This window comes from Erythranthe guttata, chromosome 2 (assembly GCF_056151865.1).
Source record: "Erythranthe guttata isolate IM_541 chromosome 2, IM_541, whole genome shotgun sequence".
NCBI lineage: Eukaryota > Viridiplantae > Streptophyta > Magnoliopsida > Lamiales > Phrymaceae > Erythranthe > Erythranthe guttata.
The window spans coordinates 9,715,692-9,731,306 of NC_142534.1; positions in this window are offsets into that span (position 1 = coordinate 9,715,692).

Consider the following 15,615-nt stretch of genomic DNA (forward strand, 5'->3'; position numbering starts at 1 on the left):
AAGGCATGAAGTCTTTTTGACGGGAGCTTGGGCTCAAGAATGACCAATATAGCAGCTCGCTGGTGTTGTACAATATTTTTTATGTGCGTCACAGTGGTGTGCTGACTGACCCCTCGTGCGTTCCATATTAGACATGACATAATTAACTTTCGTGATCGTTTGGTAACCTTGCCAGAGATCTGGTAATTCTATCGGTAGGGTGTCGAAAATACAAGCTCTTCGGATTTGTAACTACTCTGCCAGTGGGAGTGACGTCGCTATCAGATCTTGGTGATAATGAAACACCTGTGTTTTCCTCCTTTTCTCCATCAGAATGATAAACCGCTATCTGAAGATTCTCATTGTCTAACAAATTCAAAGCTTCGAAGTGGTTTTCCACTTCTATCGGGTTCTTCTTTGCAGGATCGTTTTCGTCCAGTGCCTTGTTACTTTGTTCCGACTTTTCACCATTTCTTGTGGCACGGCATTATAATTGTGTTGGGCCGGTGGATCTTCATTCTCACGTCCCTGTCCCTGCCCCGGCTTCGTCCGATCCCCAAAACTTGTATCATCCAAATCTTGACTTTTAGGGTTTGCATGCGTAGGTTCGTCGACAACTTCTTCGTCCTTATGCTCCTTACTCACATGTTCTGTATTTTCCTCAAATGTTTGGTACTAGTATTAGTATTAGTATTAGTATTAGTATTAGTATTAGTATTAGTATTAGTATTAGTATTAGTATTAGTATTAGTATTAGTATTAGTATTAGTATTAGTATTAGTATTAGTATTAGTATTAGTATTAGTACTAGCATTAGTATTAGTATTAGTATTAGTATTAGTACTAGCATTAGTACTAGTACTAGTATTAGTATTAGTATTAGTATTAGTATTAGTATTAGTATTAGTATTAGTATTAGTATTAGTATTAGTATTAGTATTAGTATTAGTATTAGTATTAGTATTAGTATTAGTATTAGTATTAGTATTAGTACTAGCATTAGTATTAGTATTAGTATTAGTATTAGTACTAGCATTAGTACTAGTACTAGTATTAGTATTAGTATTAGTATTAGTATTAGTATTAGTATTAGTATTAGTATTAGTATAAGTATAGTATTAGTATTAGTATTAGTATTAGTATTAGTATTAGTATTAATAGTAGTATTAGTATTAATAGTAGTATTAATATTAGTATTATTATAAGTATGAGTAGGGGTGCAAGTTGCAACGGAAATTCCAATTTACGCCGGTTCCGATCCAAAAAGTTCCGAATTTGGAACAACTTTTTTCATTCCGATTTCCGAAATTCTGGTTTTCGAATTTTTCCGATTTTTCTGGATCGGAATTGGAATAATATAAAAAAAATTGGAATTTTCGATTTCCGATCCGATTAATTTCTGAAAGTAATCTGAAAAATTTCGATTTTTTTCCGAAAAAATTCCTTTAAATAATATATATATATATACTTATTTTGCATAATCCAAAATAAACTAGGGATTTAATTGTATTTATATTTTATGGGCATGTCAAAGACTTTCTTATGCTAAATGTCACCTACAAAAACCTTAGATTCTTTTACATTAAACCCTAATTTCTTTTACGTCAAGTTTAAGTTTTGTTTTAGAATTTTGACATATTGAATTGTTGCTAGAATTTTTTTTTTTGGATATTATGATGTGGTTTATTTTTATTTATTTTTTGAACTGAAATTTAGTAGCTATTAGTTTTACATCTATCGACGTAGATGTTCTTATTTTTGGAAAATTTTGAATTTTTCAGAAAATTTCCACGAAGTTTTTAAATTTTAAAACTTATGTGATTTCCGAAAAAATTCTGAAATTCCGAAATTTCCGGGGCTTTTGGAATTGGAATGAATTTTTAGATTCTGAAAATTTTGGAATCGGAATTTGGAACCGATTTTGTACTTCCGATTTTTTTTGGAAATTTTCCGAGAAGGCTAATTCCGATCCGGTCCATCCGACTTTCACCCCTAAGTATGAGTATTCGTATTCGTATTAGTATTAGTATTAGTATTAGTATTAGTATTAGTATTAGTATTAGTATTAGTATTAGTATTAGTATTAGTATTAGTATTAGTATTAGTATTAGTATTAATATTAATTAGTATTAGTATTAGTATTAGAATTATTATAAGTATTAGTATCATTATTAGTATCAGAGTATCAGTATTAGTATCAGTATTGATATCAGTATTGCTATTATTATTGGTAGTGGAGTATACACCTTATCTCTTTTGCAATATTTATAAGTTGTGTCGTTGTTTGAGTAATGTGCATCACTAATTAAATGTTGTTAGTGATAAACTTGCAGATTATTTGAATATGTATTGTGTCCTCCATGCTGTTGTGTTTGTTGTTAAATTAGTTATTTTGCAGAAGATTCACATGGTGTAGTAGATTGCATTCCGTAAAATAGAGTTATATCATATGTTTTAAATGATTTCATTTAATCTCCATATCGTGTTTTGCTCCCTTCACGTATTCTTCTTTGTAATATTTAATTGAATTTCATATGTTACAACTCTGAATTAAGAGATAATTTTTTTTCCTTCCATTTTGTTTTACTTGAATTGGTGTTGTTATAAAGAGATAATCGTTTAAATATTATTATTATTTTTCTTATTTTGAAACTGACCTTCTTGTAATGCACGGGTGAAGTACTAGTAAGTATAAAACTTCGAACAAACATATAAACTATGCCAAATAATATAGTTGTGACGAATGCAAGAATAAATATAAAAATTATTCAACAAATATTTAAACTATATATGTCAAATAATATACTTCTGATTGTTCGAATTGTTGAGCTATTAACAATTTTAAATATCAATTAGTACTACTAATATATAAGAAGTATAAAAAATTTATTCGATGGACCCTATTTTTTTCTAAAAATTGAGGGGCCAATGCGACTGCCTCTTTCGCCTATAGTTAGAATTGGTCCTAGATATGAGCTACATTGTGGGCTTCGACGAGCATTATCCGAAGCACGTCCACCACAGAGGAGCCTCAATTCCTAACAAGAAGATCAAGTACATCTGCAAGGGTGGTTGGAGATGGAGGAACTCGACAAAGCCAAATTCCAACATGATCGTGGGACCAATGGTTACGAGCCCGACAAGCACGGTGGGTTTCAGGATTTTTTAGAAAACTACGATTACAATTAAGGAGCCCACAATCGTCGAGAATATTGGCTTCGTGGCGGCACTCGTCGCTTTATCTGTCAAATGAAACCTCGGGATCGATCGAACACTATTTTTTCAGCTGTGCCGCCCAGGTTTCCGGTAGAGCCACCTCCACCGGCTCCTTGGCACCCGGGAGATTGGCAATGGGAAGAAACAAACAAAGCTGGCACGATTATTGGCAATCAATGAATATATTATTTTAATTGTTTGAATCACATAATAACATAATTTACACGTCTAATCATGTAATTTGCACGCGATTTATACTTAATATGCACGTTATTTGCACGCGAATTTGGTGGGAGAATTAAAGATCTTTTGGGCAACGAGCGAGTTTGGGATTCGAGGCTAATTTTATTTCAAGCAAAACAAGTCATAATTACTAAATAATTAAGAGAGACTACAAAACTACCTTAGTTGGATGATGATGATGATGATGATGATAATAATAATAATAATAATAATAATAATAATAATAATAATAATAATAATAATAATAATAATAATAATAATAATAATAATAATAATAATAATAATAATAATAATAATAATAATAATAATAATAATAATAATAATAATAATAATAATAATAATAATAATAATAATAATAATAATAATAATAATAATAATAATAATAATAATAATAATAATAATAATAATAATAATAATAATAATAATAATAATAATAATAATAATAATAATAATAATAATAATAATAATAATAATAATAATAATAATAATAATAATAATAATAATAATAATAATAATAATAATAATAATAATAATAATAATAATAATAATAATAATAATAATAATAATAATAATAATAATAATAATAATAATAATAATAATAATAATAATAATAATAATAATAATAATAATAATAATAATAATAATAATAATAATAATAATAATAATAATAATAATAATAAATAATAATAATAATAATAATAATAATAATAATAATAATAATAATAATAATAATAATAATAATAATAATAATAATAAATAATAATAATAATAATAATAATAATAATAATAATAATAATAATAATAATAATAATAATAATAATAATAATAATAATAATAATAATAATAATAATAATAATAATAATAATAATAATAATAATAATAATAATAATAATAATAATAATAATAATAATAATAATAATAATAATAATAATAATAATAATAATAATAATAATAATAATAATAATAAATAATAATAATAATAATAATAATAATAATAATAATAATAATAATAATAATAATAATAATAATAATAATAATAATAATAATAATAATAATAATAATAATAATAATAATAATAATAATAATAATAATAATAATAATAATAATAATAATAATAATAATAATAATAATAATAATAATAATAATAATAATAATAATAATAATAATAATAATAATAAATAATAATAATAATAATAATAATAATAATAATAATAATAATAATAATAATAATAATAATAATAATAATAATAATAATAATAATAAATAATAATAATAATAATAATAATAATAATAATAATAATAATAATAATAATAATAATAATAATAATAATAATAATAATAATAATAATAATAATAATAATAATAATAATAATAATAATAATAATAATAATAATAATAATAATAATAATAATAATAATAATAATAATAATAATAATAATAATAATAATAATAATAATAATTAGTGTACTGACTTAATACAGTTCTTTTCTTTTGATGTCTTACATTAAAGATATTGAATTCTAATTCTACGTAAATCAGTGTTAGAAATGAAACGACCTGAAGAAAAAAAACGTGGAATTTGTTGTTGGCAGGTGGGAAGAGGGGGTTTCCCAAGCAGAACTGATCTCAATGACCACTCATGTTGGATGCGACCAGAACATATAGATTACGAGAGACCTATGACTTTCAGTCACAGTTGCTCTAATCTAGATGCGGAGATGGTTGCCGCTCTAGCATCGGCTTCTATTGTCTTCAAGGACAATAGTATCTATTCGCATCAGTTGATCCATGGTTCAGAGACCCTCTTCAAGTTTTCGAGGGAGCAACGTGGCCTTGACAACCTTGAAAATCAGGTAGCGAGTTACTACAACTCCACAAGTTATTGGGATGAGTTTGTGTGGGGCTTTACTACGCCACGGGGAACCTTTCGTATCTCGAGCTTGCGACTGGCCCAACTCTTGCCACATGTTCCGGAGCCTTTGAGAGGAGCCCGTCGTACAGTGTGTTTAGATGGGATAACAAGCTCCCTGGAGCTCAAGTAAGTCAATGATATGTTTTTTTTCCCCGCTTAGTAGTTAATAATAAATGCTAATGCAAATTTTTTTTGATTTTATACATAGGTTCTTCTGACTCGTCTAAGTATATTTCTAAGCCCTGGATATCCGTACGAGGAAATTCTAATCCAATTCCACAAGCAGACGGAGTTGAGCATGTGCTCATTTCTACCGAACTACACCTCATTCAACCGAACACGAGGTACATATTGTGTGAATAGTATTATTATTATTTTTTGGATTAAGTGCAATTTGCCCTCTATACTTTGGCCTATTTTGCACTTTGCCCCCCCCCCCCACCCCCCCCCCCCCCCCCCCCAAACAAAAAAAAAATTGCACTATGATACCTAGACTTACTAATTCATTGCATCGGTGACTTATAAGTCCATATTCGGCTAAAAAATTGCATGAGTCGCACACGTGAGAATAGATGGTCAATTTCGCCAATTCACAAAGTTTTTAGAAGAAAGAAAAAGGAAAAATGAAGAAAAAAAAAGAAAAAAAAAAAAGGAAAATGAGAAAAGAAATGGCTACCATCGTAAACTTTTTAACTTCAATTCCGAATTGTAACTCTAATTTAACTTCAATTTCATTAATTTTGACCACAAAAATCAAATTTTGACTTTTCTTTTTTTAAATTTTTTTTTTTATTTTCTATACCGCCGATTTCCAGCGTTTATTTTTTTTCTTTTAACGAAATTTTTTATCCGCTTTTTTTTTACGTCCACCGCTGAACGTTCACAGTAATTGTACTCTCGCTGACAGTAATTATATTTTCTTGAAAATACAATTATTGTAACCACAATAATATTATTGTCAATCACATCAATATTATTTTTTTTAGTTTTTTTATTTTGTTTGATTTGTTGATCAGTCAACGTAATAATATTACTATCGTTCCCAGTAAAATTACTCTAAAAACAATAATATCACTGTCAACCATATCAATATGTTTTTTGGCTTTTTTTATTTAGTTTGATTTGTTGATCGATCAACGTAATAATATTAATGTCTACTATTGTAATATTACTATAACAAAGGCAAACATAATAAAAATCCAAAATAATTAATGTTACTATGGTTGACAGTAATAATACTGTCAACCACGTCAATATTACTTATTTTAGATTTTTATTATGTTTGCCTTTGTTGAACGGTCAACATATTAATATTACTATGAACCACATTAATATTACTGTTTAAACGGATAAACAATTTACAGGAAAAAAAAAGTTTTCAAACAAAAAAAAGTCAACGTCGGTATTAGTATTAGAATTAGTATTAGTATTAGTATTAGTATTAGTATTAGTATTAGTATTAGTATTAGTATTAGTATTAGTATTAGTATTAGTACTAGTATTAGTATAAGTATTAGTATTACTATTACTATCACTATTAGTATTAATATTAGTTTAGTATTAGTATTAGTATTAGTATTAGTATTAGTATTAGTATTAGTATTAGTATTAGTATTAGTATTAGTATTAGTATTAGTATTAGTATTAGTATTAGTATTAGTATTAGGATTAGGATTAGGATTAGTATCAGTGTGAGTACCCGTATTAGTACGAGTGTCAGTATTAGTATTAGTATCAATATTAATATCAATATTAGTATTAGTATTAGTATTAGTATTAGTATTAGTATCAGTATTAGTATCAGTATTAGTATTAGTATTATTATCAGTATTAGTATTAGTCGTACTATTAGTATTAGTATTAGTATTAGTATTAGTATTAGTATTAGTATTAGTATTAGTATTAGTATTAGTATTAGTATTAGTATTAGTATTAGTATTAGTATTAGTATTAGTATTAGTATTAGTATTAGTATTATCATAAGTATTAGTATTCATATTCGTATTCGTATTCGTATTAGTATTATTATTTGTATCAGTGTTAGTATTAGTAATAGTATTAGTATTAGTATTAGTATTAGTATTAGTATTAGTATTAGTATTAGTATTAGTATTAGTATTAGTATTAGTATTAGTATTAGTATTAGTATTAGTATTAGTATTAGTATTAGTATTAGTATTATTATAAGTATTAGTATTAGTATCAGTATTAGTATAATTATTAGTATCAGAGTATCAGTATTAGTATCAGTATTGATATCAGTATTGCTATTATTATGGGTTGTGGCGTATACATCTTATATGTTTTGCAATATTTATAAGTTGTGTTGTTGTTTGAGTAATGTGCATCACTAATTGAATGTTGTCAGTGATAAACTTGCAGGTTATTTTAATATTTATTGTGTCATTTATGCTATTGTGTTTCTTGTTAAATTAGTTATTTTTCAGAAGATTCACATGGTGTATTAGATTGCATTCCATGAAATAGAGTTATACCATATGTTTTAAATGATTTCACTTAATCTTCATATCGTGTTTTGCGGCCTCACGTATTCTTCTTTGTAATATTTAATTGAATTTCATATGTTAAAACTCTGAATTAAGAGATAAAATTTTTTTCCCTTCCATTTTGTTTTATTTGAATTGGTGTTGTTATAAAGAGATAATCGTTTAAATATTATTATTATTCTTATTTTGAAACTGACCTCCATGCAATGCACGGGTGAAGTACTAGTTTATGTATATAATTTGTTTTGTAAAAAAATGTTGATTTTCATTTTTATGTAGTTGTGTTTTTTTTTTAGTAGTCAGTTCATTCATGGAATATACTTCATAGTGGATTAATATACATGATAGAGAAAAAAAATGTTAAAAAAAATTAATTAAAAAAAATTAAAGAAAAAAAAAACGGCTGATGCGCATAGTAGGTGATAGTGTTGTTGAGGTGACAGAGACATAATTGAAAAAATGGTTGGCTGAAATTAGAAGTAAGCTTTTCTCAAATGGTGCAAAATAATTTGGGCATCTCCCTATTAAAAGAAGTAATGAGGGGTTATATGAAAGAACACCCATTAAATAAATGTGCTATTTGATATACCCCCAATGGTGGCGGATATATGCAAACCCGTTTTTTTCTTTGTTCAATACCTCCAACATAAAAATACTAATGTACCCTTAATGAAATTCAAGACCAAATTAACAAAAAAATGAAAAAAAAGCCCTTTCCTTTGAGAAACACCAAATAAAATACAAAAACTCACAAACTCATTCATTATTTCACAACTTAAAAATCTCCTTCACAAACCCACCAAGGAACCCTAACAAAATTATCAAATAGACACCAAACATTCATAATGGAATAGAAAAAAAGCAGATGGTGGTTTATGAGGGTGGAGAACGCAATGATATATGTTTTAACTGTTTATTTAAGCTTATGGGTTGTTTTTTCTTTTTTTTTTTTGGGAAAAAAAGTTTCCGATACCAAAAATTAGTCTGAGTTTACCGATTTTTGTAACATAAATCGGTATATACAGACCGAATTTTGTAATAAAAAGTAACAAAAATCGGTAAATACAGACCGATTTTTGTAACGAAATTTGCAGACTGATTTTTTTGGACAACATTAGCGCAGGCATGCCGATTTAATATACAATAATCGGTCTCAGTTTACCGATTTCATAAAAAACGAGCAAACAAAAAAATCCAATTTGAATCTCAAAATTGACTAAACCGTTGCAACCCCCAAAAAAACCATAGATTAATGTTCACCACACATATTTATTGAGTGTACCGGTTTTTGTAACAAAAATCGGTATATACAGATCGAATTTTGTAATAAAAAGTAACAACAATCGGTATATACAGACCGATTTTTGTAACGAAATTTGCAGACCGATTTTGTTGGACAACATTGGCGCATGCATGCCGATTTAATATAATCGGTCTCAGTTTATTGATTTCATAAAAAACGAGCAAACAAAAAAAATCCAATTGGAATCTCAAAATTGACGAAACCGTTGCAACCCCCCAAAAAAAGCGTAGATTAATGTTCACCACACATATTTATCAATAATCAATGCTCATTTCAAGGAATCAATGCTCGATTAATGTTTTCGAATTTACAAACAAAAGGACTTACTTGGTGGTGGTGGTGGTGGTGGTGCGGTAGTGGTGGTATGCAAGTGGGTGGGTTGTATGTCGGCGCCGGCGCAGTGGCGATCTCCTTGGTCGGCGTCAGGGCGGTGGTGCGGCGGTGGTCGTGCAGCGGCAGCGGGTCGGACGTTTGTTTCTTTTTTTTTTCTTGGTTGGTCTTGAACAAATTAAAAATATGAATATATGGTTTGTGTTTGTATTTTGCTAATATTTGTGGATGAGGACATATTCGTCCTCTTTCATTTTGATATAAGAAAATTAGATTAATTTGTGGGCTTGAAACTAAGGAACCCATTTATGTGTGTTTGAACAAAGAAAGGGGTTTGCATATATCCGCCCCCGCCCCTAATACTTCTTTTAATACGAAGAGACCTAAACTATTTTGCACCATTCGAGAAAAGTCCACTCCTAATTTCAGCCATCCATTTTTTCAAGTATACCCTTGCCATCTCATCAGCTCCATCACCGCCCATCAACCTTTTTTTATAATTAATTTTATTTCATGTTTTTTTAAATGGTGAGAAATATATTGAATTTGGTTTTGGGATGAATTAGGTCTGGAATAAAGCAGAGGTCGAGCTCATGGCAACATGGGGTACTTGGAACAAATTGCCCCATCCGTCCAAGATGTAATATATAGTAACACATAGTAACATGTAGTAACATATGCATGTGATTGTGTATTTTCGATCTGTATTTTGTTGGTTATGAGTTGATTTATAATGTAAATATTAAAACTAAACTTGATTTTTTGTCACATGATTGGTGTTTGAATAACTTCTATGCACTACGTTTTTAACGAGAGGACATGGAATTCATCATTTCCAAACAATTCTTTCGCAAACGATAAATCGGAGTTGTTGTCGTGTTGAAAAATGGGATTTGAAGATATAAATACAAACTACATTATATATGACTATACGCATACATGTGGTCATATACATCATATGTGGTCATATAAATAATAGTCATATATTGTAACGCCCCACAACCTAACAGCAGAATCCAATCGGATCACCACCATTAAGTTAGGGATGCTAACCTTTTTATATACACTTAAATATTATGGTTTTAATACAAAAATAAGTTATATGCTTTGAAAAGAAATCAAACTTTGTGCTTTCTCAAAATCTGTACATATACGTATATAAATATTTAATGTTTACAAAATTACATTGTACAAAAACCATAATAGAGCGGCTAACAAAATTAAATCAGAGTTTCTAGCTCGGCTACAAAAATGGCTCGAAGCATGGCATATGAACAGATCTCTGACTGGCCGCTTTTGGCTAGGTCAACTTCTACATACGTACATCATTACCTGCATCATAAGAACCTAATGAGCTAATGGCTCAGCAAGTTGAAACTGATGTAATAGCGATATATCACATAACACATTATTCATTCAATAAGTACAATATCACATATAACTTCATTCATGATCCTTTTCTTTGAAATCCTTCTCTTTATCGGGTACCCTTGAAGTGTGGTACTTGACTGATAGCAATAGGCTTTCGTTTTCGGAACCTGTTCATCATATTTGGCCATAGATAATACGGGGGTTTCCATACCGGCCTTTCGACCTCAGGTATTAGCCGTATTTCATTTCATTAATTGTGGGTTTTCCATACTGGTCTTTCGACCTCAGGTATTTGCCACCATGTGTTGGGTCCGCCGGTTCCTCCCGCGTCCCTTGCCTACTCGACCATCAATCAAGTACCATACTCCCATTTTCAAAACATATTCTTTCATATCACTATGACCCATCAATCATTCAAACATCATGGAGAACACGTAGCAAAAGTCACATTAAAGCACACATAATTAGGTTCTTATGATGAACAAATGAAAGCTTCAACTTACCTCAAGTCCAATATGGCCTATGAAGTGAAAAGATCAGTCTCATATAGGTTGTGCTAGAGTCCTTGATTATAGATGAATTCAAACTTCAAACATAGGATTTTCAGCTAGAAAAGGTGAAGAACTTGTTCTAGCTATACTTCTATGAGTTCTTAGGGTTTGATATTCTCTTATGTGAATATGGAAGTGAAGAAATAAGTAGAGAAGCTTAAGTGAATAGGTCTGGTCGTTTTTGGAAGAAGACAAGTGAAAATGAAGACCAAAACTCAAAGTCTTCACTTATCTACCCATTCCCAACAAGGCCAAATGGAGGGTGGTGATTGGAAGGCTTGTATTTGCTGGATTCTTGTGGTTCCTCCACGTTTTTATAGCTTGACATGAGATAGGGGGCTGATGCTTACTCAATATAATCAAGTGTAAACAATTTCAGAATGGTCTTGTGCAACCTAGTCAACCAACCAATCAAATTGCACCCTTTTGCATACTTTTGGTTTTAGTCTAATATGAGTTACTTCAAGTAATTACATACGTAATTAATCATATTAAAATGTAATTAAAATGCAGAACTGCAATTAAGACAAATATATCAGCGTTTAGCACATTGATCCCTTCTTAACCGAGAAACTGAGCTTCTAACTACAATAAATCACTTAAGTCTCATGTTAAATCATAAAATAGGAGTTCAATAACATGTATCATGTATCAGAACATTTTAAAAAAAGTATTCGATCACGTATTAAAACACAATTAAGGCACATGTGTAACAAGTAGCCGTGATCATGCATCATGAATAATGAATTATAACTACATGCATTGATGCAATATGCTTATTATTGGCCATGTACGGATGATTGGGCATTACATATATAGTCACCTGTAGTAACATGTAGTAATATATAATTATATATAAACTATGTGTTTTTTCTGGTGTATAGTGATGTTGATGATTGTGTTTTTCCAAATTTTTTTTAGGCACTAATTGATTTATAATATCAATATTCAAGTTGTGAATTTTGTTGTTGGTGTAGATGAAGTTCTTTTTTTTATATATATATTTTATGTTTTTATATAATCAACGGTTTACATAATCGATCTACCATAAGTTTGGTGCAAAAAGAGAGTATATGTAGAACTTGTAGTATACTATAATCATGTGTATTTCAGTACTATAAATTTATCAATATTTGAATTAATGAAAAAAATTAAAATTAAATAAATTAAAAAATTCGAAAGATTAATTTTTTTTAATAGAAAATACAATAATATAAAACAAACAGTAAAATAGATATGAATAAAAAAATAAACAAAAAGAATTTTATTACAATTAAAAACCAGCAAAAATATAAATGCAGTTGGTGGAAATGCTAAATGCAGTTGAGTCAAAATTACATATAAGGCCACAATCATAGTTTGGTTGCGACTATATGTAATCGCAAAATTATTTAGAGGAAGACCAAATCTAATTTTTCACCAAATGAATTACTAAAAAACTATTATACCCTTACTAAAATACAAAATCCACAATTACAAAATTCCAAACTTCCTTTATGCAAGACCACACAAGCAAAACCCATTTCATCTTCCTCACAAACCCATTTCACACAAATTCTTCAAAAAAAAAAAAATTCTTCATTTTCTCCAAAAATCTTCAACACCCAAAACCATCAAATCTTACTAAAACATGCAAATGATAACATTATGGAGTCACGAGACATCAATATGGAGAATTCTATAGAAAAAATAGAAAACAAACTATGAATGAATGTATTTTTATAGTTAGGTGATCGATTTTTAAGTTTTCAAAACGAAAATTCGCACAGTCAAAATTCGACATTGACATGTCGAATTTTGTCACAAAATTCGACATTTAGATGTTGATTTTTTAGCAAAAAATCAACATCTAGATTTTTGCCAAAAATTCGACATTTAAATGTCGATTTTTCACCAAAAAATCAACATGTACAGGTCGAATTTTCTTCTTCTTCTTCTTCTTCTTCTTCTTCTTCTTCTTCTTCTTCTTCTTCTTCTTCTTCTTCTTCTTCTTCTTCTTCTTCTTCTTCTTCTTCTTCTTCTTCTTCCTCCATATTCTTCTTCTCTTCCTTTTCAAGCACCCGCGATTGGGCGGCAACAATTCTTTGGCGGGGGATGGGCGGCGACAATTCTTCGGCAGCGGATGGGCGGCGCCAATTCTTCTCGTCTTGTGTTTTTCTCTTCTTCCCATAGAGCATCCTTCTCTCTCGTTTTTCAATTTCTCTTTCATTTTTTTTTTCATTTTTTTTTTCTTTTTGGTCTTGCAATAGTAATTATGTCTAATTTGAATGAATAATATCAAAATCAATATTGGGGTTATATTTGTAATTTTCAGTCTTGCTCCTTAGTAAGTTTATTTATATTTTAGTCTTGTATCAAGTAAGGTCTTGCACTTAGTAATTTTAGTCTTGCATGTATTCGTTGCCTAATAGTTTTGCCTCTTCACGGGTGTATCTCAAACAAATAATTTTAGGGATGGACCTATCCCTATTTATTTTTCATATTAGGAGTGTATATCAAATGATCCGTAGAAAATAACTATTAGGAGTGTATATCAAAAGATTCATATTAGGAGTGTATATCAAATGATCCATAGAAAATAACTATTCTTTGTAGTTATTAAAGATATTAAAATTTAAAATACAAATAAAATAGTGTTTGAGGGTTAAGATATTTTATGGTTGTAAATTGCATATAATCCTGTTTTTTTTTTAGGGGCAATATGCCAAACACCCTTCATTGGAATTTTAATTCTTGATAAATTCTTTATTTATAAATGATATTTGAGATAAATCCAGTGGGCCTGAAAAACCATATATGCCCCCACTAACTATTAATTAGTATAATTATTTAATTTTACAAAAATAATACCCATATCTACACCTAAATCTTCTCCAAAAATTATTCCCCTTATCACGCTAATTCAGTTTTTTTTTCTTTTCTTTTTTATTTTGTTTAATGATTTTCTTTATTTCGATTTAAAAGAAAATTTTGTTATTATTTTTTATTTATTTTTTTATTTTTGGTTTTTTATTTTAAATTTTTTTTTTCTTATTTATATTTTCATGCTTTTTATTTTAATTTAAAAAAAGATTTTATTTTTATTTTTCGTTTTTTCATGGTTTTTCTTGTTTCTTAATTTCAATTTTATTTAAAAAAAAAAATTATTTTCTTTCCAGTTTTTTTAAATAAAAACCACTCATATAACCATGAAAATCACTCTATATAACACAGCTATATAAACATGAAAACTACTCTGTATACCAACAATATAACATGAAAACCATTAAATTTATCGAAAACCACTGTAGAATTGAAGTAAAATTTACTATAAAATAAGCATAATCCACATTAAAAAAAACGTAATCCACTATTAAATTAGTGTAATCCACTGTTACATAAGTGTAATCCAATATATGTTCATCCAAAACCACTATTAACAAATGTTCATCCAAAACCACTATTAACAAATGTATACACACAAATTCGGCATCACTTCGGTTGCTCAAGAACTTGAACCAAAAAGCCTTGTGTAATGGGGGCTTTTGACAAATAATCCTTATAATCTAATCCCTAGTACATATACAAGGACTGTGTATCTATATAATTGCTCGAATAAAATATTCAGATTTTTTTCGGTTAGGGATTTACCGGCTTGTGTGTGTGTTGATTGATCAATGGCGGCAGAGGTGGTTCGTGACAGGATCAAGGTGCCGTGGAGTACGGAGGAGGACGAGCATGTTGAATAAATTGGTTCAGCGACACGCACTAGGAATTGGTCGTTGATATGCCGATCGATTCCGGGGAGATCGGGGATGTCCTGTGGGCTGCGGTGGTGCAATCAGCTTTCGTCACCGGCTGTTCACGGCGGAGGAGGACGAGGCTATTCTCAAGGCGCACGCCGAGTTTCGGAACAAGTGGGCGTCGATCTCGAGGCTGCTCGTCGGGCGCACCTATAACGCGATTAAAAACCATTGGAACTCGACGTTGAAGCGGAAATTCGCCGCAGATGTGGCGGCCGGCAGCGGCGGGGAGGAGGAGCGACGGACGCAGGTGTTGAGGCGGAGCGGCTGCGGAGATATTTCTGCTACGATGAGGTTTTTTTTTTTTTTTTCTAAAACCCCTAAAGGTAAACCCTAGCGGGGAATCTATTATAAAATCCAAAAAAGAGACACGTAGCAGCAGAAGACCCACCCGGTGTTTTTTCACCGGGTGTAGGGTCGA